The 27343-nt window shown below is 34.1% G+C and overlaps 1 protein-coding gene across 2 annotated transcripts in view; it reads left to right on the top strand.

Annotated features, from left to right (window-relative positions):
• Positions 1 to 4164: 4164 nt before the first annotated feature.
• Positions 4165 to 27343, top strand: part of LOC138935719 (uncharacterized) — a 62760-nt gene continuing 39581 nt past the window's right edge. Inside the window, exons 1-2 of one of the 2 annotated variants that reach the window (XM_070300510.1) lie at positions 4165 to 4738; positions 4859 to 5446. The gene's annotated coding sequence lies outside the window, so the exon portion shown is untranslated. Of the gene's footprint in view, positions 5447 to 27343 lie in introns of both variants that reach the window. The other variant, XM_070300509.1, reaches the window with a different exon arrangement.

The following is a 27343-nucleotide window of genomic DNA, read 5'->3' as shown; positions in this document are numbered from 1 at the left end:
CGATCGATACCCATAATTATTTTAATGGTCGTTCAAACGATGACAACGTGCATTACTGTAATTGCCACGCGCGCCGATTAAACTCGATTGTGTTAACCGAATGTATAACAAATAGATAACACGCATTACCTAGAGCGCGATAAGTACTACGGCGCCAGACATGGAGTAGCAGGCCAGTCGATTTTGTATATTCCTCGATTGAAAAGTTTAAATGCTCCTTCGTGCTAAGGACCTATTCGCTAAAAATTGAAAAAACATTTCGTTAAAACTTGTATCAGAAGAAATGGCTCGTGATCATTTTTTTTTTATTTCGATTTTACTTACAATGTAATAATTTATTAATAAATCGGAAAACAAATATGAATCGTTAGGAAAATATGGAATTTTATTAAAGATGAAGCCTGAAAGTGTCTCACCTACTTTACGGTGAAGAAGCTTTGTAGAAGAGAACATCAAGATAGATCTGTTACCATATACTTTAATTTATGTAAATCTAGATTTTAAACATTTCTATTTTTTCCAACCATTCTCCAGATATCTGCACGAATATAAGAAATATTGGAGAAAATATAGAATTTAATGCGCGATTGCGTTGACGCAATACAAGGTTATAGAGATAAGTAATAAAACTTTTAGAGGCGATGAGTGGCTTAGAGCGTTGAGTTGCGGGCTGACAAGTGCCATGTCCCGGGTTCGATTCCGCTCGGATCTCATCCCACCATATACCTCTTTATAGAAGAGAAGGAGGAATGACAGCGAAGGAAAGAAGGATAAAAAGGAGGGGAATAGGAAGGAGACATAAAGAGGGTTAGGAGTTAGGAACAAGAGAGAAGAGCGAAAAAAGATAAGGGCATAAGGATGAAGGAGGAAAGGGAGCATGAGGAGCAAAGGGGAAGAGCAAGAGAGAGGGAAAAGGAAAGCGGTGTAGTAAAGCGTTGTGTAAAAGCGTTAGGTTAAGTGTAGGAGCGTTAGTTGTAAGAGCGGAAATGTAAGAAAATGAAATATATTTGGAAATTTGTAAAGTGTAAGAGTATAAAATTGCAACCCCATTGGGGAGTCAATAAAGACATACAATACAATAATAAAACTTTTAACAGATATCTTAAGGTTCACTCTTAACAAGCCTAGAACCAGAGCTATCCGAGAGATTTGCACACGTGCGTGAAGTCACGCGCTCGTTTGCAACCACGGCGGCTGCAGCAGATGCGCGGTTCGGCGAACAAACACGCGTGCCGTGTAAAGGCCGACAGCTTAGGGGTGGGAGCGGGAGGAGAGGCAGCATCCCGTTGCACACTGATAACACAATTAGCTTGTCTTGTCATGCGCGACCTCCGATAAGGGCCAACTGTGCCCCGTTCCTCTGTCTCCCTCTCTTCCCCACCCCCCCAAACCACCACACCCCCAACCTTCCCACCATCTCTTTATTCGCCGGTCGTCCCCATCCTCCTTCTTCATCGTTCCACGTGCAACCGGCAGGATTGGAGCGATCCGGGTGAATCGTTCGCGTCAGGCAGGATCAGGCAGAGAACGAGAAGATCCCTCCCGGGACCACGCGATAAGGGCGCCGGTTTAACCCTCTCTTGGAAAGGCCCTTCTCCGCGACGCGACGGGACGCCGACGTTAATACCTTCCGGCAGGTTTTCCTCCGTTGATTTATTCCGTAGAAGGACCCGGAATCGCGCACGCCGCACGATACATACATACGTAAGCGGATTTCGAAGGGAGGCACGTGCCCCAAATAAAGCAGCTAAGGACTACGGTTCTTGTATCCCGTTTATCAGAATTTTCACATTTCTTATATAAATATCTAAATATAAAGAGACGTACATATGTTGGTTAAAAAACATACGTTACACATCTTATACAGGAAGTCCCAGAATTAGATCGACAAGTTTCAGATGATTATAAAGAAGAAGCTAATAAACCTACGTCTCGCAAATGAGCAATTTTGACACTAGAGAATCAAAGACTTACAAGGGCAAAAATCTTTGAAGAAAAATTATTTTTTCAAAATTTTATTAATACGGTTAAATAGAGATGTTTTTAGCGTGAAATTTTTTAAAAAACATTTTTTGATATCTCGAATAATTCTCGAGATATATCGAGAGAAGCAAAAAGCCGCTCTTACATATGAGGGGTGATCTCACTCCTTAGAATCGTTTTTAAGCTGGAACTGTAAATTTCTAAATTCCTCTATTTATCCCCTACGTATGCGTAAAGTTTCGTCAAAATCAAAATTTTCGGATTCGCGAGATTCCCTTGCTACTCTTTAATTCTCTAATACCAAAATGGCTTCTTGGCGGACATGCGCGGAGAGAAAAGTTTCTTTGGATTTAATAAATTTTGTTGTAACCAAGGAAATATATAATGCTTGAAATGGTCCAACCATACTAATGTTTAAAATAACAAATATGATTGTTTGATTTTCAAATAATATATTTATTTATTTTAAATAAAATATTTTTTGAATAAATTCTATTTTTTCTTTAACTTAAACAATTATATTATTCTTTCAAACAATATTCTTCTTTAAAAGATTCATTATATTGCTTTTAACAATTTAAATAAATCTTAAAACAAGTTAGATAAAGTTAAATGGCACGTTACTGCATCTTTCTAATCAAATCTTTGAAGCATCTTAAGGACCATAGCATATAAAAAAACTTAATTTTACTTATTCGGAATTTCTATCCGAATAAATGAATATCAAACATTTATCCGTCCGATGTTCCAAAAATTAGTTTCATTATCTGAATTCTCTTCTATAAAAATCGTATCACAAATGAAACTGATAGAAATAATAGTTGTTAAATGTTATTAGCCGCATTTTGCAGGCCTTATTCATATACTCTTATGACAGAAACTTGAATACGAGTATGCGAATAAATTATATTATTCCAAATAATAGTTATTTTTCCGTCAAACAACATGGTTTAATGCAACGAAAGCATTAAATTTTTTATTCAACAAAATAATGTTTCGTATAAAATTATGTTTTTGTAATGAAACAAATATAAGTCAGACAAATAGATATATTAAATTTAAAGAAACCTTTTTCTCTGTGTGGGTTTATTGGCAAAATTAGCTTGTTTTGGTGTCACTTTATAACCGCCTGAAGTTTGCTGGTCTAATTCTGGGACAATTCTGTACAACACTCAAGCATCGATAATTATACAATTGCGATGAGAGGTTATGTCGTCTTTAAAAAAATGAATATTCGTATACGCGCGTGTGACTCGAGGGTGAAAACGCGTGTCCTCTCGTTACGCCTTACATGCGTACATCCGGATCTAAAAAAATAACGAAAAAATATTATTTTTATATCAAGATACATTTCCGGTTCCGAGAGAAAGTCAGTCACAGCATTGTCACATCACTGCGTAGCCACGTGTCAGAGTTTTCTGAACTCGCCATGCATACGTCATGATCATCGTGATCCTTTCTCGCATGGATATTCGTGTTTATAGGGATGTCGAGGGATGTCGACCCTTCGAGGGAGATGCTTAAACGAATTGTATATCCGTAAGTGGCATTAATGCGGGGGAGTCTGGGAAAGAACACTACTGGCACAAAACCCTATTTAAAAAAGAGAAACTCCATATATGGTATTTCAAAAAATATATACGATTAATAGAAATATAACAAAAGGATATTATAAATATAATATAAAGATATTTGTAGAGCAACAAATCTCACGTTGGTAAACATTGTAAATAATTTAATAATAGTATTTTACAGAAAAATTTCTTTCGCACAAATAAATTTAAATTTAAATCGCTCTCTCTCTCTCTCTCTTTTTTTTTATATTGATGCTGCATTTCTTTCTCTACACAAATTTATTCCATATCTAAACTTTTTTAATGCATGAAAAGAAATTCGTTCGCGCGAAAAAAAAAATGCTGTTTCATTGAACCCTCCTACGGGCTTCGAAAGAGCACGGAATTCAAAAAGAGAAAAAAAAAAGAAAAAAAAAGGAGTGACCAACGGGTGGCTGCGGGCAACGCGCACCGGCCATCAAGGGTGGAAAACGATGCTGTAATAGCATAAATCCGTGAACTGTGCGTAGTCGGTTCCCGATGGTCGCGGGGAGGGGGAAGGGACAGGCCAGAGGCGGACTGAGCGCTGGAAGAAACGGCAGTCGCTACTCGACGCCTGCACCGAACGGGAGGTAGCTCTGCGAGCGCGCGGTTTTTTCAAAATTTTACCCTCGCCAAGAAGAGTTTCGGGGACGAATTTTTAAAGACAGCTCTCGGCGATCGCGAATTTGCTGCATCCAGATTTTTTTTTTTTTTTTTTTTTTTTAATCTCTCGTTCCTCTCGAATCATTTTTCTCCTTTCTTCGTAAATTGAGAACGATTATCGAGGAACGATGAAACGTCGCGGGATCGTCCTGGATCCGGTGTAAGCGTCCGAAGAAGGGTAGTATCGGCGATATCGATCGGGAGATCGATCGATCGATCGGATCGGATCGCGCAAAATCGGGCCGAGCGGAAGTGCCTCTTCCGGTCGGCGCGAATTTCGGCGGAGCAATCGCGCCCGATATCGCTCTCGTGACGGGAAGATCAAAAGGGGGAAGCTCTACGACATTTCTTAGATTGCCGGCATGGTGTTTCGCGAGTTGTAAAATTGCACGCGCGATCGAAAGCGGCGCGGTTCGTGAAAGTGCGCTCGGCGGTGACGTCGGACAGGTGCGAGGACAGTGACAGAGGAGACATAAAGATAGAAAGAAAGAAAGAAAGTAAGAAAGAAGAGCGATTTTATTGTTCCCGAAAGATCGATCGAGAATGTTGATACGATCCAAGTGGTAAAGGGAAAAGAATGAGATATGATTCGTAGTAATATTTAAATAAACATTTAGAAACAAGGAAAAATTAAGAAAAACGAATAGACGCATCGTAATAATTAATTGTTGAAATATAACGGACAAATACATAAAGTAGTTACGTTTAACGTGCGACGGAGAGAAAGTGACATTTATCCGTTTCATCCGTTTTGGAAGAGATCGAGAGGAAGGGAGAAAGCAGACGACGAATTGGTCCGAAACAGGTTTCCGCGACACGTGACACGGACAAAAATTGACCGGCTGCGGGAAAAGATCGGTGCGATCGGGAAAAGAAGGGCGTGCGCGAGTGTGACACATTCGGATTCGCTTCTCTTCGTTTCCTGTTCTTTTTTTTTTCTCGGTTATTCCGTGAAAAGGTGCCCGATGTTCGTCGCAGAAAGAGGAGCACGCGGATTACGCTAGGCACAGGGAGAAGAGAAATTTCGCGAACGTGACGGGTGTGAGAAGAAGAGGAAGGAGGAGAAACACGTGCATGCGTGAGGAGACGCGATAAATTGATATTGTTTTCGTCGGATATCGCACAACGAGAACGCGAGAGAGAGAGGGAGAGAGAGAGAGAGAGAGGGGCAACGGATCCGCGCTTCCCGGACGAATACAAACGTGGTAAGTTTGAGTTTTGTTTATGTGTACACATGCGGATGTAAATACACGCCGCCGACAACACGCGCAGTAGAAATCTGTCATTTTCCCGCGAATATCCCAAATGTCAAATATCTTATGCAAAATTGAGGTAATCGATGATTTGAATACGGAATGGTGGGAAAAAAATATCGCGGAAAAAAATTCTTATATATGAATTGATAACATATTTAATTAAAATCTATCTCCAAAAATTTATTAAAATACATTAAAAATTTTATAATTTAAAGCATGTTGAAACAGTATTTCTTAGAAATTTTTGGAAAGCGCAAATTTTGAAAAATACATATTTCATTTATTACTTAACAATATATATTAATCTCTTAGCACATATGTTAATCTCAAATCAATGTCATATTTTTTTATAGAATAATTATGTAATATCTATAATCTCGTTTCGTCACATTTTGAAATTTATAATAAATTCATCGAATTTATTGCATTCTATAAATTTATTACAATTCTATGAATTTATTACATTTTGCACATTTAAATTTTTAATTAAATTTTTAATTATCATATGATTATATTATTAAATGCGAACTCCCGCGGTCCTTCGAAACGTCAGTAATAAATGAATATCTCTCTCGAACATTCAGCAACGTTACGCGAAATAAACATGCATGATCGATTAATTTAACCCAGAGAGTGTTGCGGGTTCCCGCAGTTCGTTTGCTTGTAAACAAACGATGTGGAATCAGGCTAAAAGCGCGATTGTTGATACGTCGACCACTCTTTACGTAATTACTCACCTTCGCAATCGTCGCTCATTAATATGAGATACACTATGTGCTTGGCGCGCGGAGGAAGGTACTGCGTAATTAAATCCCCTTGTATCCAAGAACAATTACGCTCGTTAACGGAGTGCGCTTCGCGATTCTCAATTATATATTATATAGTTTCTCGAGTGTACACGATTCCGACACGAAACGCAAATTTAACCCTTTGCGAAAATAATTTTATCTATTTTTCTCGGTCGTCTAGAAAACGAATGAAAAGAGTATCATATGACGTATGGAGAGCAAGCTTTTTTAATATAGATCGTATCTAACAATTATGTAATGCCAATGAAACTTGCCGAATACATTTAACAAAAATTGCGATTCTCTTTTCCTATCTTTCGAATTATTATAATACATTTACATTTTTTATTTTTTATTTTTATTAAAATACGATGTAATTGTCTATTTAATTACCGTTAATATTCCCGGCCATTTGTCAAAGCGCAATATACACGTTACTCCGTTTAATAATTATTGCACATATATTATTGTGTACATATATTATTAACGAAAATTACTCTGTTTAATATAACCATTACTAGCCATTGAACATAAGAATGCTCGATTCATTAATTTTTATAATTTCTTATTCTTGAAGTAAAAAAATCCAGTGCTTTTAAAACGTAATTTAAAATACATATACAAAATGTCAACAAAAATACTTTTAACAAAAGTTTTAACAACGAATATTCTAATAAGCATTGTTTAATAAATAATCCAAATTTCTAAGAAACTTGTAAAATATATTATTTTTGAATCATTATGCGAGTGTTTTTTTTTTTTTTTTTTCTATAAATTAATACAAATGAGAAATAATTGCAAAGGTCAACTATAATGATAGGGAGAGAAATATTTAATGTTAAAAGATATATTGTAAACATTACGATGTTAAAAATTGAATTTTTGTCAAAAAGAAGTGAAATTTCTTTTTGTCCAATAAAAATAAAAATAAATATATGACGTTGTTGTAAAACTTTTACATTCTTAACATTCTTGTATTGTGAGAGAACAGGTGATATACAAATGGATAGACAATAGCGACGGTCGTCTTAGCTTCTTTCTTACGGTAGGTCAGTTTTCTTTATGACTTTGAGGGATAATAGCTAATGTAATGCCGTTGGTATTCTGTATAATTAATAAAAGAGAACAAATGATTCTCAGTGAATAGCCAACAGCAATATTTTGTTATCTTTTTTTATGGTAGATAAGTTTATTTTTTTGACATGTCCAAGGCTCTTTTATGAATTTTCTTAAGGGAATTAATTCTCGGTACATTTGACATATGTAACGGTGAAAATTTATAAAAGCGTATTTACAGATATTTCCTAGTATTTAGATTTTCCTGTTTTTTCCAAGTAACCCACACATTTAACGAAAGCACATTGAGTGAATCTTTATTTAGTTTTCCCATCCGTAAATAATCCGTACAAATGGAAATGACATTTCCAATAGATCTTTTGTGAGAATCACTGTTCGCTGCTTTCTATCGTGCTGTATATTTTAGGGATGAGGCCACCTTGTAGAAGATAATAAATGCAGAAACGATGATAAACTACTAAGATAATTTTACAAAATGTGAAGAACTTAATGCCTTTGGTCATTAGAAGGGAAACGATCAGATATAATTACTAATTAATATTCAATTAATGTGAAATGTTTTTTATTTTTATTTCAAAGCGTTTCTGATTTCTTTTCAAATTACTTTAGTTAATTAAAGTAATAGACGAAGGTTTTAAATTGATAAACAAATTTTTATTGATAGTAAATAGAGATAAAAATGTATTTGATTTTCGATTTAAATTATAAAATTGCCACATCTCTCTCTCAAACACAAAATGCATTAAAATTATCTCTCTAAAAGAGATTCTTAAGAAATTGAAATGTCAAAATTTTGGACGCCGACTATCTGCTTTATTTTTTAAAATAACGATAATCGCGCATAAAAAATGTAATAATATTATTTTTATAAAATTTTATTATATTTCTAAAAAAAAAAATGAAAATTATTTAAAGCATACAGCATATAAATCGCTATGTAACTTGTAATTTCTTCGATAACACGGTCATTTATCATATGGAATACTAAGCAATTAACTTATCCGGTTCTATTCTGAGTTTCCTCAAATTACGTTTTTATCTTTTTGACATAAAAATAATTAATAATCACTTGTGACTATCAGAGAGTATCAACGAATAAAAAATTTATTTTCCAAAAATAAATTTATTATTTCTCCTTTTATTACCAATTATTATCGATCAGAGACGATTCTTCAAGAATTAGTTTGTCTATTAATTTAATTAATTGAAGTGATTTGAAAATATATAATAAAAAATATAATATATAATATAAAATAAATATAATATATAATAAATAATAAAAATTAAATACATAATATTCTATCGAAGCGAAATGTGAGTAGCGTTGTGTTCTTGTATTGGTGTACGATCATCTAATACCGTTCGGCTGGTCAGATCACCGGTACCCGGTTAGAGGAGGTCAGGATCCGCGTTTAGATCGAACCATAAAGAAGACAATCTAGATCAAAGTAGATTACCACTACTTGATGATATCAACTTCTCAACAAGGGTAATTATTGAGAAGTTCTCAAAACAATTACCGAAAAATTCTCAACAATATTTTCAAAATTTAAATTAACATGCATTTTACATTTTATAATATAATTACTTTTATGTAATTGATAATAATTAGATATTATACATATATAGAATAATATCTCAATATACGTATTCCTAAATTATTAATAATTCTTATTTTAAGCAAATTAACAAAAAATTTTTTTATTTCTTATTGCTATCAAAAAACTTTATTATTGATTTCATACATGTATATATATATATTTAATTTAAAAGAGATTTATATATGTATATAAATATACTATAATATAATACTTTTTTAATAATATAGAGGATTAAAAAATAAACGGCATAGAAACACATAATAAATTAATACATCGTAAAATAAAATTATTATTTTTTTATAGAACTCAATATGGAACTCAATATTTTTATGAAACTCAAGTGTCATGACTCATTGTTTTATTTTACGAATGAAAATGCTTAAATTTTACGTCGCGATAGAATCTGTTTGTTTTTTTCGCATGTTCCACATATGTAAATACCGTTATAATTTTCATTGATCTCTTCGGCACTGCCGGACGGATTAAAGAGCAGCGGCTACGCTCATCCCGCACACGTGCACGCCTTGCGACAATATTATGAGCACCACTCGTTGATTCTGTTTTATAATCTCGCGAGAACGAATGTCCGTTAGAATATTTATTTTGCCTATCGATTGTGCGCACATGGAAAATACGAGTGCGGTTAACGTCGCGCTAGTCGTCGAACATCAGCACGCGCATTTAAGTGCATTGTCATGTCATTGCCAATTATCATACAACACGCCGTAATTAATTGCACGCTTGCAAGTAATTTTCTCGTCTATCGCACAAACAAATCTTTTCAATGAAAATCTTGCGTTACTAGACAGGCGCGATATCGTTGTACGATTATCCCTGACAGAGATAAGGAAGCGAATTTAAACTTGTTATAATACGACCGACAATTGTGTATATAAAAAAAATGATGAGATAATTAAACGGAAAGATTTTATGTGATCGTTTTTTAAGAATGTTTTGGCTGTACAATAGTAGAAAAAAAATTGTCAAAATTTAAAAAGAAATGTTTCTTACGTTTATACTGTTTGAAAAATCAAATAAATAAATCCGGATTATAAAAATAATAGTTTTTAATATCTTCGTAAAAAAAATAGTCGTAATTAATAATTTTTCTTAATTTATGACAAAAACTTTTGATCGTGAATATCCTCTGAAGTCAACTGCAAGAAACAAAAAAAACACAAAAAACGAGTGATTTGCAGAAAGAGAGAGAGAGAAAAATTTTCTACAATTTTTACTAAATAACTTTTCAACGAGTAAGCGAATTTAAATGAAGTTTTATACACAAATATTTATTAGACTTTTCTTAATATGTGTGACAATTTTTATTTCGATGGTAATGTTTTTTCCTTGTCAAATTTGTCGATAAGTGCTACAATACAGAATTTTCTAGAAGAATCAATGCTAACTTTAAACCTAACTAATTTCCATAAATCGTTACGAGAGAATTCTGCTCAAGTTTTGCACAAATATTCACATCAGAAGAAATTTTCAACAGAAACGAAATTTTCATCCTTCTGTCAATGCTTTGACATATGACACACACAAGTCCTTAATACAAGTCTATATTAATTTCTAATCGCCAAAATGGAAAGAGAACATATTTATTTGCAAGTTTAATGAATAACAGCAATTATAATATTTTTCACGCTTGCCAAGATATTTAATGCTGGATTATTCGCTTATATGCATAGCAGATTCGTTTGTGTAATGGTGCATTTTATGGCACGACACACATAGGGCACGCGACACTTTCTAACGAGACTTGTGATCGGAATATCGGGCTCGACCCGCAGATTCATCTCACGTCAAGCTTAACGACCGAAGTATACGTGCCTAACTAATTTGGGTCGGCCGTGACACTCTTCTCTTTGAAGCTTTCCAATGCGTTAATGAATAAATTCCTGTTAATGTCAAGAAATTTCATTTCCTGGATCCAGAAACATGAAACTCTTAAAATAGACGCTCTTATTCTATTTGATGAGCTGTACTTAAATAATATGTAGATGGAAATTTTCCATAACTATCACGAATCCCCACCATTAGCGAATCTTTGATTCTCAATTACCGACATAATTATATATCTAATAATATACATGTTTATCTATTTGACATTTTATTCTTCATTTTATCCTTCATATTATGTCGATAATTGAGCCACTGTATATTTTCTAAACGAAATGTAGAGTATCATATTTAGCTTATAATTTCATGTCCCAAGCGGGAAATGTCCGGGTAGAAAGAGCTTTTGCTTTTACGAAAGCAATTGTGGAAATGCACGTCGTTTCGGGGTCGTTTGGCTGCGGACTTACCCTTCTTCGTTACCCTTGCCATTAAGGGCAGCAGCAGCAGCAGCAGCTGCGTTTAGACGATTGCCATGGAATTTAGTCCCGCGTTCGTATGTAAGCGCGCGCGGATAAGAGGGACGGGTCGATAATTGTGACAGAAATTCAATCCTTTGCAAGCTGGACCTAATGCCCGGCACTGACCGCCAATTCAATCAAGCGCCCGCCAATCGCGGCTTCCGGAACGGGATTTTAGCCGGCGCTCTCAGCGCCGAGGGATTTTGTTACGGTCCGTTGCCGCCAAATAAAATTCCGTCGAACGTGTACGGGCCAAACGAAAATAGGTATTAACTACTCGTTGGGCGTACGCGATGGCTCCAAAACGCCCGCCTATGTAAACCGTTCGCTAACGTCCGCCGAAGCGCGACAACGGCTACGCTCGCCGATTGCTGAAATGGATTAAAAATAAATTGAATCACGGATAATCGGCATCGATGACACGCTATCGAAATTTCGGAAGAACGATACGGTGGATCAATTTTATCGGCAAAATTTTGCCCAATTTTTGTGAAATTTAGAAACTATTTGCTAATATTCCTTCATAGTTTGAAAATTTGTCTTTTCTTGTGAAAAACTTAAAATCTTTCTGTTAAACATTTAACACATTCATGTATTAATTTAACATATTGCTGTTGCGTTAATTGAACTCAAGTATTAAATTATTAAAACAGCTGAAAAAAATGTAAAAATAACACAATGTGAATCTATTTTTAATTTTACCCAGTTCCGTATTATTAGTGACAGGATTTATGTGTTAAAATTTGCAGAAAAATTATTGATACAAGTGGCTACAAACTGTCAATAACATTTTTCCAAATTAATTTTATCATTAAAAGCATGTTAATTTTACACAAAATTTATTTCGAATTTGAAGTTTGTATTTATTTTGTGTCAAAATATTAACATAGTATTAGTGTCATTTAATATATCCATATTATGTAATAATTAATAATATATAATAGTAATAATATATATGTATATAATATAATTAATAATATAATATAATTAAAAATTTGTATGGATTGTTTAGGACATGCAATATCTGTTGAATTTAACACAAATTTTGTCAACTGCGTTTATCTGCAAAAAAGGATGCAAATATCTCTGATCAAAATTAAACTTGCGGCTAAATATAAACTAAACGTGTGGCTGCTTCTGTCATGCTTTCCATTTAAAGTGCTTACAAACATATCTAAATGCGAGAGGCGTTGAATTTTGTGGCGAGATGCACCCAAGACGTTTCGTCGCGCGCGTCAACCGATGCATTTCCTCGTCGACGAAATGGGAATGTTCACGATCTCGGAGCGAAATGCAGGAGACGATGACACGCGCGTTCGTGATGTTTTCCCGCGCGAAAAGAAATGTCCAGCAACCAGGAGCCAGGAAGTGGCGAGAATGGTACGGACGTTGCGGTACATTGTCGCACGTAACATCGTGATGTTACGTTACATGAGAACGACCTTAACATCGGCGACGCCGCACAACCGATTTAAACGCTGAATCGACTATCTCAGTGTTGCCCATGTTTTCGAAAAATGCAATTCTTCGTACTTGCGACACTGTGTAACGCAATTTTCGCGTCTACAACATAGCGTACAATTTCAATTTTAATAGTAATTAAAATTTTTACAATTCTGCGAATGTAAATATTTGATATGTTTACCATAAATATATATACATATACATGTATTATATATTATACGCTTTATATTTAAATACTATATTCACAAGAGAAAGAAAGTACTCGAATTTATATAGGTAGCTCGATTAAAAAAATTTTGATACTTGCATTTAGCTCTAGATATTAAGATATTTCGCTACAATGTGTACGGAAATCATTATTTATTACATCATTATACACATATATTATTATAAATCAGAACAATTAAAAAGTTTCGATAAAAAACCAAAACATTGGCACATAATGTATTTATAATATTTGCACGTGGTTTATGCAACGATTGATATACCGTTACGTATTATACGTCGGGCGTTAATTTGAAGAAACAATCTAACGAGAATTTGTTTTGTGCTCTTCCCCCCCCCCCCACCCTCTCCGTAACCACTTTATGGGTGCAATTATAACACCTCCGTTAATTTCTACGAATCGTTACACGGCGCGTCGGCTTTCTGGTAACTGGAAAATAATGCCAGTATTATGAGATGGGAGAAATCATTCTGTTTTCACAGTTTATAAAAATCATGATTATTTAAAAAGATTCCAGATTTTCGAAAATTTATATATATATATATAAGTGCACTTAATGTACATATATATATAATTAAAACAAATTAATACTTTTATATATTAGGTATATTACAACTTTGCTTCCGCCGTTTTTTTCCCGAAATTCGAGGCTTTATTGTAAAAAACTGGTTATACATTTATGATTCGTTTTGAAATTGCTTGTTGAGTCACTCCCAATGATCGTGCCAATTCTTTTCGACTTTGACTCGAGTCTTCATTAAGTAATGCCTCCAATTCTGCATCTTCGAAAACCTTCTCTCTTCCACCGCTATGCCGGTCTTCGACGTGAAAATCACCGTTCTTGAAGCATTGAAACCATTCACGACACGTTCTTTCGCTAATAGCGGCTTCACCATAAGTATTTGAGAGCATTCGATGAGCCTCAGCCGCAGATTTCTTCGTATTGAAGCAGAAAATTAAAACCTCCCGCAAATGACGAGAATTTGGCTCGTAAACTGACATTTTCAATCGAGAATAACTTTATGACGCAGACACGAATCGACTAATGTTTCTATGGGGTTATGTTGACAGATGCCCAAGTTTATTGCATGACGTCTATGATCTATTTATTTCGACCACTACTTACCGCTAAAGCCATCTATAGGAAAACGGCGGAAGCAAAGTTATACACCTAATATATTTATCGAATCTAATTTAGAGATAATAAATTTCTATAAATAAATATAAATGATAGAAAGCTAATGATATTAAAATATATATATATATATATATATATATATATATATATATATATATATATATATAAAGGATAAATTATATAAAGGCCAGCACGAACCATGAATTTGCATTTTCTATAAATATATATAACGTAAACTTTAATGATAATACACATAAGATATATTACTTGAAGGCGTAAATTATATAATTTTTTCACCGTAAGAATCGACGATCGTTTTAACACAACCGGCACAAAAGTATCTTGCTTTCGTGTCTTATTCCGCAGTTGCGAACGGTTTCAGGTTCAAGGCTCTCACCGCACTACCGTTTTGCAGCATTCTATTAACGAGTGGGCAGTGTCTCGATTTTTGCTAGTAAATTTGGCTCATGGCTGACCCCGTTCAGAGACCGTAGTACGCTAGTGAATGTATAATCGGAGAAAGGAGTGCCGCGGTTGACGCGGAGGTTGGAAGGTTAACAGCAGACGCTACTTAATTACGGGCGCAGGGTAGGAGAATACGCGTTACATAACGCCAGGATGTCCGTTCGTTCGTACTTCATAAGGCATTCAACGCTCGTGCATCGGCTGCTTCCACCTTGGAACAGTTTCTCAGTCAGCACTCGAGGCTATGTCGCGACAAAGAGCTGATCGCATGCAATATTTAAGTAACTTAAAGACATCTCAACATGCTAACATAAAAATAATCATTCTGAACTAACTGTTATTTTTTTTTGTATTTCAACGTTTTACGAACTGAAATAGAGATGCTTCGATCTTTATTTTATATATAGATACAAATGAATGAAAATTATATAAAACATAAATAATTTAAAGTAAATTTGCTCGATATTTATTAAAGTAAATTGTACTCTCTTCTTATTACATAAAGAAAAATCTCGATATTGATAGATGAAATAAAAATATTTTAAAATATTACTATATCGTAAAAGAAAATCGCGAGATATCTCGCATGTCGGAATTTTCATAAATGTGGATCAAAGTACAAAAAATATAAATATTTAGAAAAAAAAACAAAAACAAATCTGTCTTCAAAATCTTATCGTTTATTTTTTCCATTAAAAATGAGAAGCAATAATAAGTCAGCGATGATTATCGTAAATGGCAATAATGATCGTAATTATGTAAAAATGTCTATCGCAATTATGCAAATGCAAACGTAAGAGCAGTTATTACTGTTTCAGCATACATATAAGACGTTTTTTTTTTCACAAATTAAATCTACAAAGTTTAATCTAAAGATTCAATCTATAGATCGATATCGCAAGGGCAATAAATCATTTGAATATCATCACAAAGGATATCGACACGCAAAATTTTTTTCACCGTAATGCTCGTCTCTTACGAAGAAAATAATCAATTAAAGAGAAGTTGACAGTGCAGGAAATCTCAAATCTTCCTTTTTCATCGACCGGTAGCAGTCAGGAGATTCGCTATTAAAGTAATCATAAGACTTGACGCAGGCAATTACGCGACCAGGTACTTGAAACGACGAGTACCTGTCGTGAGCGCTGAGATATGACTTATGCTAGCCCGAAGATAGTGTCGGTCGAACCTTCCTTTGGAACGGATATGTCCGCGGGATCGTAGGATTCTCGGAATTAGCTTTGAGGAATCTTGAGCGTGCCTCCGATACGGACACGCCATTGTCGTGGGACAAGTTCGAGGGGACCTTTGCACGATGTGTATACATACAAGGATAGGCGAACGAATTGTTACAGCCAGATTCATTTAATGACAAAGCGATATAAAAAAAATATTGAAGAAGTAAATGACAAAAGAAAAGAAGGAAGAAAAAAAATTGTAGCTAAGAAGAAAGAAGGAATTTCTTGTTTATGGTTTTGTTTAAGCGCAGTTTTTTTTATAAAATTATTTTATATTTTATATAATTTTTTTTACAAAACTATTATTTTTTTACACGTCACAATTATTTTTTCAATCTACTTTGTAATTATTATAAAGGCGCGTTACGTTTACCCTCATTTGTTTCGAAAAGTTTGCTATATCAGAATAAGGGATGTAAAAAAAGGGTTTTTTGTCTAATAGAAAGAATACAGATGAAAAAAGTTTGTTTTTTTTTTCATTGGAAAAAAACAAATTTTGTTTTTTTTTATTATTATTATGTCAAATATATTATTTTTAATATAATATTATTTTTCTTTATATTTTTTTGTTAACATATCAAAAAAAAATTTAAGTTCTTATATTTTTAATTAATTAATTTATCTTCTTTTATTTAATTAAAAATAGTAACTACGTAACTATATAGCCAATTGGAATGCGAGCTACAATTAAAATAATAATGGTTAATTCAAATCTATCATCTAAATATCTATAAAAAAAAAATAAAAAAAAATTTTAGACAAAAAAAGCGAGACTTGTTAAAAAAAATGCTTTATTATGAAAAATAAAATTTTTTTTATATTTACATCTCTAATCAGAATTTTATTATACCTTACGACGTCGACGTTTTTCGCGAGATGCAAATATATCAATCAAATTGACACGAGGTGCAGCGACAGAGCCCTTCTTCGAGAGAAGCCCGGAGTCCGGACAAGGTTTTACGGTCGATCAAACGCCCCGACGTAATTCGCCAGTGCATTTTACACGGACGACTTGATCGTCGCTCAAGCGGAGTCACCCGTCATACATTTTCGTTCCATATTTGACGCGAGAAGAATCAATTAGACGTGGCTTAATTATAGGGGCAGGCGAGTGTGCGCGCGCGCGCGCGCGCGCACCATCTGACGCGGTGATTAACGAGAGAACTATTTTCTGTCGCGTTCGTACCGCGATTTTCCCGCGTGTAACGGTTCCCACGGGTAGACCACGGGAGAGTTCTCGCGAAATGGATGACGTTGTCGTTTATTCACTCGATAGCCGCTGTCTTCTTTTTGTCTTCGACTCAAGGGCCGACAGGAAACAGCCGAGGTAACTTCCTCGGAGTGGACTGATACAGAAGTGGAAAATGCGTCCATTCAGATTTACAACCATTAATTAAAGCAATTACTAATAAAATATTAAAATTGAGATATGTCACCTTGTTTTTGAGCATTAGTTCCTAATTGCAAGATTAAAATGAAAATTTATATTTATAGATATTTTTCTAGAGATTGTTCTCTCTCTCTCTCTCTCTCTCTCTCTCTCTCTCTCTCTCTCTATCGAATTATATATTACATTTGATTAATTTGCTTTTGAACAAATAAACTTAGAGACGAAGGAGACCAAGTTTACATCAATTTTAATAAAGTTGCACTTAATTGATAAAAAATAAAAGTATGTCGATTTTAGTATCTTGTCTTAGCAAGATTCTTTGAAAAATCTCGTTATTCAGTTACAGCTAAACCAATAGTTGAAATTGATTTCTTTTTTTATTTTAAAAATAAAATAAAGATAGATAAGTGTCATTCGACTTATCCCGAGATTGTGGAAAAATACGTGATCATTGGCAATGCTACGTAACACTGTCACAATGGCGCGTAAGTGTGGCCCACTTGGCCGGTGATGTGAGTGTAGATGCATACGTGCGTGTGTATCAGTGCCAAACCCTCATTAAAGGTGATCGTCGTCGAGAGGGATGGGGTTTTCTCAGGGCCAGCGATCGCCGCTGGCGGATGAATCTTGGTTCCGAGATGGACGTTATCGATCGCGAGACACGCGTGTCTCGCGTTACATGGGCGAGTTGTAACGGATTATTTCAATCGTGGCCGCGACGACCGCAACATCGGGGTCGATTCTAATGCCGGTGCGGATAAAAGACGATAAAGCTTTCGATTCGGTTCTATCCGTATCGACCGATCGTGATTGAATCGTGAATGCGGCGCGAATCGATGGCGATCACTCCATATATAATCACATTAATTAATTTTAAGAATTTATGTTTTATATATGGAAACATATATTGACAAAAAGCAAGAAAATGTCATAAACTGTTGTACTATTTTTTCTGAATATCTGCAAAACCTGAAAACAATTCCTTTAACGGTTTGGAAATTATTTAAGTTTTTAACGTTAGTATTGATTCTTATGGAAAATTGCGTGTTGTAGCACTTATTAATAAATTTGACAAGGCAAAAACATTGCCAATGAAATAAAAATTTTCGCGTATATTAAGAAAAGTCTAATAAATATTTGTGCAAAACTTGATTTAGATCCACTTACTCGTTTAAAAATTACCCATACAGCACAGAACATTGCAGCAATATTGCAGCAACATTGCAACATTGCCGCAATGTTGCTACATTGTCGCAATATTGTTGCAATGTTGCTGCAATGTTCTGTGCTGTATGGGTATTTACTAAAAATGCAAAGGCATAAAAAGTGAAACACTAATAAGATAAGAAGTGAAACACCAATAAATAACACCATAGAGAAAGCCTTTTCTCTCACAATACTAATTATTGACACTTTGATATATGACAGGTTGAGGTTATGTATAATATTCCCATCATTATCACTTCGAGATGTTCTCAGTAAGTTACTAAAGTTCCCTATGCAGATGCTCAGAACGAATCTTATTGGTGAATCATTTTGCTTCTTAGATACAATCGGCAGCCAATGAGAGGACGCGTAGACGAGACCCCATATTGTTTTCTTACTTTTTATAAACAACATAAATAACGATAATTATACGCTTTAAATCTTCCTTGGTTAATAAGAAGCTTTTGAGCAAAAGATGATATCAAACTATGTAATAGTTATCGAGAACTAAGAGGACAACCGATCCGAGCTCGGTGAAACGCATACTCTCTCCGTTTTTTTGCCAACCTGCGGTTAGGTTAGGTTGGCAGCAGTCGGGCTAAATATTATCTCTCTCTCTCTTTCTGCAAATTATTCGTTTTTTTTTTGTTTCCTACAGTTGATTTCAGAGGATGTTCACGATCAAAAGTTTTTTATAAATTAGGAAAAATATTAATTACAATTATTTTCTTTTACGAAGACGTTAAAAACCATATTATTTTGTGATACTTTAATTCTATTTATAATTCCGATTCATTTATTTAATTTTTCAAACAATATAAATGTAAAAAATATGTTGTTTTCTAACTTTTGACCATTTTTTGCTACTATTGTATAGCCAAAACATCCTTAAGTCAAGGACAAATCTTGACCGGTTTTTTTCTTCTCATCTCTCGTTCCATCTTATTATTATTATTAACATGTCCTCGAACCTGCAACTCGCGAATTGTTCGTGTAATTGTATTATGATTATAGTTGGAGAAGAGAATTTACCTCAGGATATAATCATGAAGGACGAATTGCTCAATCAAAAGGGAAAAGAAAATATTTCCGCGATACATGTATCTTGTCGCATGTTATCTTATTGCTTAGCAAACTTCTCTCCTTTGAAAAGTAGTTAGATTAGTGATTCGTACAGTTATTGTACATATTATCAAACAAAAATAAACGTGTCTTGGTTATTCCCTGCAAGCATTTCACGTATGAAAAAAAAAAAAATTATGCGCCCGGCGCAGGACTATCTTTTTCTGCTTTAAAAAAAAAAAAAAAAAAGAAATAAAATATTCTGTTCACGCAAGGGCGATATATAAAATCCTTGTGTTTATGCAATCGCGTATATCGCATGGGGAACGACACGGGATGAATCGATAAGACACGCCGAGTGAAAGCAAATGGAATTTCAGACGAGTGGTACCTCGGCCTTTTTCTCAGCGACGTGTGCTGTCCCCGAGTTTAAGCATCGATGGACGATGACGTCGCGTCGAGGAGACGTAAACGTCGCCTTTTTTTTCGGTGTGAACGATACTTAAATCATTTTGAGACGGTGTTCTCCGTGCAAGGCGGTCTGGTGGCCTTAGGCTGTCGGTCACTGACACTGTTTCACAACCCGCACGACGGGCTTCAACGGCCCGGCTCGTATCCTCACGCGATCGAAAAATTGAACGGGTACCCACGTTTCGATTCCACGTGGGATCAGCGACTTTCAAGTAGTTGCCCTCGAGCTTCTCTCTCTCTCTCTCTCTCTCAAGATATCTTAAGACCTAATAACCAAATTAAAAGTGAATTTTGAATGACCGAAGATTATGATTAAAAAAATTAAAAATGCAGTATCAGTTGACAAAATTTTATATGGATTTATGAGAGAATTAACTATTTGAGATATTAAACTATTAGAATGAGAAAGTAGAAATTAGTTTGTTTTTTTTTATTCTAATTTTATATCGAATATTAATTGATTATTAACGCAGATTAAATCAATTATTAATTATTTATTATTTGTAGAAGATTAATTATTTTTTATTAGTTATTTTCCGTTATTAGATATTTTTAATTTAAGCAACATTACTGAAATGTGAGTTAAGTATTTCCGTGTAAGCGAGGATATTGGTTGAATACCATAGGCAAAGAGAATTCTCTCGCGAGACAAGGGAGCCACGAAACGAGAAGGCTACCTTCACTCGGTGAAGGAGATCAAAACTTTTCCGCGACCTTAGCTTGAGCTTTGGCATAAATCGTGTCGAGAAAGAGCGATGGAGCGACCCCTCACCACACTCACAGCGAGACTCGTCCCAAAGGGCATTCTAAAATCGGTCTTAAGGTCGCCCAGGAAACCGCAATACCATTCGTTCCCCCACAATCAGAGAAACTTCTCTCGTGTAATCGCTCCATTATCGGTGCGAGTTCTCAAATCCCGATGTTTCTCGCGTATAATACAAGGTGACCCCAGAATTAGACCGACGAACTTCTGGTAAAGGACAACAAAGTAAGCCAATTTTGACGATAAATCCGTATCTGCAAATGAGCCGTTTTGGCTTTAAAAAATCGAAGACTAACAAGAGAACCCGAAAATTTTGATTTTGAAACTTTACACAGATGTAGGAGGCTAAATAGATGAATGTAGAAATTTCCAGTTGCGGCCCAAAAACAATTCTAAAAGGTGATATGTAAAGCGGCTTTTTACTTTTTTCGATATATCTCGAAAATTATTCGAGATGTGAAAAAATATTTTATACAAAAGTTTCATGGTAAAAACACCTCTATTTAACCACATTAATAAAATTTTGAAAGAATAATTTTTTTTTTTGCCCTTGTTGTTGGTCATTGATCCTCTAGTGTCGAAACGGCTAAAAATTTGTCACGAACACGATTTTATTAACAAAATTAGCTTCTTTTGATATCCTTTATAACCAAACAATAAAATTTGTCGAACTAATTGTAGGACACCCTGTATAAATCAAATGAAATGTTCTCAGAAAACAGCTTAAATTTTACACAAATATGAAAGCGCAGCTGGAATTTAATCAAGCAGCTGGTAGCGCAATTAGATTGATCTTGCTGATGACAAATCGTTTTAATATTTCGGAGCAACGACCGTACTAGTATGATTAATATGGACCACTCTCTCAATTTGCTTTTCTTCGAAGCGCGAATCGTCCTAAATTTTTGCAGTGGATCAAAAGCCATTGCACGAATTACAACAAAAGAACCGAGCTTCTGGTGAGCAAGACTAAGGGGTTAACAATCGGGTCAATTCATCATCTAAACCAGTTAGTCCTAAGAGAAGACCAGATACAATCAGCAAAATCGATGGCTTCTCTAACTGAATTATCTTCGATCGATCGAGCATATGAGACCTATTTTTCATAGAGCATATTTTAAAGTTGTTGATGGTAATGTCGAATTTTCTTCAATTAGAGATGCAAATAGAAAAAAAAAACCTTGTCTTTTTTCAAATTTTTTTTTTTCCAGGTATTTAATATCTTTATATTATGATTACTGCAAATTGATTATTCTTAACTGTTTAAATTTGAATTAACGTTATTATTTTTAATGTAGCTCGCATCCCAACTGGCTACATAGTTATGTAATTACTGTTTTTAATTAGGTAAAATAATTTTTAAAAAAGTTAATTAAAAATATAAAAACTTTATTTATTTTTTTTTTTTTATTATATTAACAAAAATAATATTTTTAAAAATAATGAAAAAAAAAACAAAATTTCTTTTTCAATCGAAAAAAATACGTCTTTTTTGTGTGTTCTTTTTTTCTATTTAAAAAAAAAAAAAAACAGATTTTTTTTTTTTACACATTGCTACCTTCAATACGAAAAAATATATTGGAAATAAACTTTGAGAAAGATATATTTAGCCGTAATTATGTGCATAAATATGAAAAGATTTATTAAAAGACACTGTTCGTTTAATATTAGAAATTATTATATACGGAAAGATAAAGGCAAATGAATTATCGATAAAAATGTAGCGTGTCTTTTCACATACCACGGGATCATCTGTACATTTTTATCAGCTTAACTATTATATTGTTTTTTTTTTCTTTCTTTTATGCGAAGTAATTATCAGCTCGTCAAGGTCAGGAAGAGCGAAGCGCGCAAAGTGCGCGCGATGATGCGCATATTTTCTCGGCCACATCGCTCGCCGTATTACGTTTCAAATTCTTGCGTCGACGGACTGTTATAATTGCGGTAACGTCGCTGATTACGTAACGGGCCCCTCCTCGCGTCCGCGATAATTTGCGTCAATATTGACGCCGGACCCGCGTGTTTCCGGAATGACGAACGGCGATAAATCTCGATCAAACCGCGGCTGCGACCATTTAAAACAATTGTGGTGAATGCGTCCGCGCACGATTTGCGCGATTCATTGTGCCGCCAGTTGTGCAGTTTACTTAAACTTCCGTTCGCGGCCGTCGACGCGTTTTAGCTGGAATTCTTAAATATAGTAACCGCGGGGGTTTTATCATTGCATGCCGTGCAGTGGATTATAGTTAGAAACTCGCGGCCCTAGCAAAAGTATAATGATTGGTCGTAAAAGTAATTGCTGCTTCATTCTCGACGGGAGAAAGTGAATAAGTCAGTAAGCTTTTTTTTATGTTTTGGCCGTACAATAGTAGCAAAAAACTATCAAAATTTAAAAGGAAAAACATATTTCTTACGTTTATATTGTTTGACAAATCGTTGTACGATTATCCCTGACAGAGATAAGGAAGCGAATTTAAACTTGTTATAATACGACCGACAATTGTGTATATAAAAAAATGATGAGATAATTAAACGAAAAGATTTTATGTGATCGTTTTTTAAGAATGTTTTGGCTGTACAATAGTAGAAAAAAAATTGTCAAAATTTAAAAAGAAATGTTTCTTACGTTTATACTGTTTGAAAAATCAAATAAATAAATCCGGATTATAAAAATAATAGATTTTAATATGTTCGTAAAAAAAATAGTCGTAATTAATATTTTTCTTAATTTATGACAAAAACTTTTGATCGTGAATATCCTCTGAAATCAACTGCAAGAAACAAAAAAAAAAAAACAAAAAACGAGTGATTTGCAGAAAGAGAGAGAGAGAAAAATTTTCTACAATTTTTACTAAATAACTTTTCAACGAGTAAGCGAATTTAAATGAAGTTTTATACACAAATATTTATTAGACTTTTCTTAATATGTGTGACAATTTTTATTTCGATGGCAATGTTTTTTCCTTGTCAAATTTGTCGATAAGTGCTACAATACGCTATTTTCCATAGAAATCAATACTAACATTAAACTTAAATAATTTCCAAACCGTTAAAAGAATTGTGTTCAAGTTTTGCAGATATTCAGAAGAAATAGTAAAACAGTTTATATGAAATTTTCATGCTTTTGTCAATGTTTCGACATATGACACATACATCCTTAAAATACGTCTCACTCTTCGAACCCCAATTCATTCATCGTTGCTATAAGCGCGTTGGAGACTTTGAGTTGCAAGAAATTTCATCGAAATTTTTCTGCTGTCGTCGCTTGTTATACGTTCGTGTCTATCGCGCTTTTAACGGAAAAAAGCATCTGCCATCGGCTTGACAGTTTCGTCGAAATTTTTATCTCTCTTCCGTTATCCACGGTAATCCTCGGTCATACAGATTGAATTCACTTTGCTACCAACCATTCTGAGCGAGTCTTCTTGAAAGCTCGAAGAACATAACGATCAGAGGCTTTTACTTGTGCATGAAAGCTTAAACAATTTTGACACCCGCGATTCGTAATTTTATGTTCGAAAATTCACATGTTCACTTTCTTTTTAGTATTCCATATGAGTGAAATTTCATAATAAAAATAGCGCTGCAATATTTTTTTACGATACACGCATAAAGAAATCATCTAAATGTTTATGAATAAATGCGACAACTTTTCGTTTTTTATTAAATATCTGAATATCACAAACTAATATATTTCTGCAAAATGTTCTGTCTAAAATATTCGTAGCCTTGAATAAACCAAATCTTTCTGTGACGAGTCTGCAAGCTTTGCCGAAAATCGCAAGCTCGAGCCTCAGTCCTCATTACGCGCGCATCTCTAACTCGCTTTTATCCGGGAGAGAACGAGACGAAACGTAGAAACCCTAAAGCTTCTTTTAACGCCGTGTATTTTGGAGCGCATCCAAAAGCTTTCCAGACAGTTGGGCGCATAACTTGACATCTTGCGAGAAGGTTATCGAAAAAGAAGCTCATCGGAGAATAATATTTACGGTAGCCAATGTTGATAGTTACGGTCAAGATAGATATGATTGCCTGTCGACGTTGAAGTTGAACGGAAACTTCCTCTCAAAATTAAGCCAGACTACTTATTTTAATTCTGTTGTTATCGGACTTGCCTGAAATTTTTTTACTTTACATCTCATCTTATAAGAAAATTTCTCTGTTGAAACTGCTTCTGATTTCGGCATCACACAAGTGTAATGTCGAGGTCGTCTAAATGAATTAGAGTCGAGATGGATCGAGATGGAAATTTGGGTCGACATTGAGTGTAAACAGAACACATGCTACTTGCATCTTCGTCCTTGGCCACCCTCAATTACCTTGGCACTTCTCGTTATCAAGCGTTGCGTAAAATTTTGATTTATGTTGATCTATATACAGTGATGCTAAAGAAACAGATGTTCGACAAACGCAATTAAGGGAACGAACGAACTTGCGTCACATGATAAAAGTCTACGTAGGACAATTTGCAATGGAAAATATTCCATTTCATTTTTGTAACGTGATTATCATTATTTATTGTAATTTTAGTTCACTTGATAAGGACCAAAACCATATGGTCGAAACGTTGTGTTAACAATCGAACAATAAATTGCCAGTTGGGTCGTACATATATAAACACTCCTTTAATCTTATTTTCATTTGAAAGTTAATATACACTCTCATCAAGATATTTAATATTTTAAAGATTGTAAAAAAAAAATAATATACAGGGTGTCCTCAATTTAAATGGCAAAACTTCAAGAGCGTATGGGGGATCGAAAAACTAAGACAAGAAGTTCTTTAGACGTTTGCTCGTTTTTGCTCCATTTTAGAGAAAATGGCAAAAATTCAATCTCTCATTATCAGTTGCTCTCTCGAGTCGATTGGCACCGAATAAACTTTCTACTTCAAGGTTCCTTACATATGTAAACACTTGATGTTATCCTTTACGGTGCCAATCAATTCAAGAGAGCAATTAAGAGACCGAATCATAGATGCAGTGCACTAAATATCACTAGAACAATATCTAGCTGCAATCAATGAGGTCAGTGCTAGATGTAACGCTTGCATTGATGCAAGAGGACAATATTTTGGACAATATCTGCATTAAATAGATGATAACATAAATAAAATGTAAATAAATAAGTAAAAAAACGAAAACTTGTTTTGTTTCTTTTTTTGTGATTTTCTCCAAAATGGAGCAAAAAGGAGCAAACCTCTAAAGGACTTTCTGTCTTAGCTTTTCGGTCCCCTACACGCTCCTAAAGTTTTGCCATTTTAATTGGGGACACCCTGTATAATAGATACGTAATAATATAATAAAATATTTCTAAAAATAATTTTAATTAATTCTTCAATTAATTGCCATGATTATATCCTACCCAAATAATATCTAAAAAAACATGATTAAAATCGTGATTATAATATTGAATTAGATTAATCGATATCAGTCGTTTTCAGAAATAATCAAGTTTGATAAAAAAAAAATTTATAAAAGAATCGATAAATTCTCTGTTGAAAACATGGAAAAGATACTATCGTTTATCTATTTTACTTGAAGTATTATAAGCTTAAGCGTTCTTCAAATAACCAATAAATTCAGCCAAAAACATATTGCGCCAATCGTGAGTACCAAACACAACGTTTATAGACAAATATATCATGCCTGATAAATGTACTATACAGTTTTGACATAAATAAACGACCGTGCTAGCTATAACCACTCTGAATCCTCTAAAAGCTCTTGCTCAATTAAGCGAGCATATGTCAGTTACTTGATGCAGCTGGCAAATTTCAGTATGTCTGTTGTATTTTTCTTTCAAATATCCTCTCCTTCAAATTCAAAGATATATTCTAGCTCGCTTATTTTTCGTACCTTCATTCTTGTTATATTTTTTTATAATATAATAGGTTTCTTTATAATATAATGTACACTTTTCAATTCGAAATTACATAAATAAATTTGGAAATAATGATTTCTTTTATCGAAATATTATATGTATACAGGGTGTTCCAGGTCAAGTCAATGAAACTTCAGGATTTTATAGGAAATTGAATTTGAAACAAAAAAATTCCTATAAAGGAGTAGATCCGGAAACGCTTCGTTAAAAACTCTCTGTAAATAATTAGTTATGTGATCAAAATTTAATAAGAACATTTTTATGTTTGCATTTGCAATGTTTGCATTATAAATGTAGTATTTACACAAAGAAAGGTTTCTCCAAGTTTCTGCTTTCTTCATTGTTTTGAGCTTATTTTCTTTTGAAAGCTTTATCAGAATTAAATGAAATTGATGTAATTTAATTTGTTATTTAATTATCCATCGGATTTATTTGGTTACTTTCTTCAAATGAATAAAGAGTTTTGAACTTATTTTTAAAATTCAAATGTGATTTTTCAAAGTTTAGTAGATACAATCTTTCAACGAAACATTTCCGGACTTACGTTTATAGGAACTTTTTTGTTCCAAATTCAATTTCCTACAAGACCCTAAAGTTTCATTGACCTGACCTGGAACACTATACGTGTTAATGCGACTGAAATGTATTTTATTTTATGCTAAATATATTTTGTCGCCTTTGAACGGCGGATTTCAATCGTCATTAAAATTGCTAC

The sequence above is a fragment of the Polyergus mexicanus genome, unplaced genomic scaffold (genome assembly GCF_030449975.1).
Source record: "Polyergus mexicanus isolate NDT 795.1 unplaced genomic scaffold, iyPolMexi1.0 SCAF_8, whole genome shotgun sequence".
Taxonomy (NCBI): Eukaryota; Metazoa; Arthropoda; class Insecta; order Hymenoptera; family Formicidae; genus Polyergus; species Polyergus mexicanus.
Note: the sequence above shows the minus strand (reverse complement) of the source record. Positions and strands in the feature narration are given on the sequence as shown.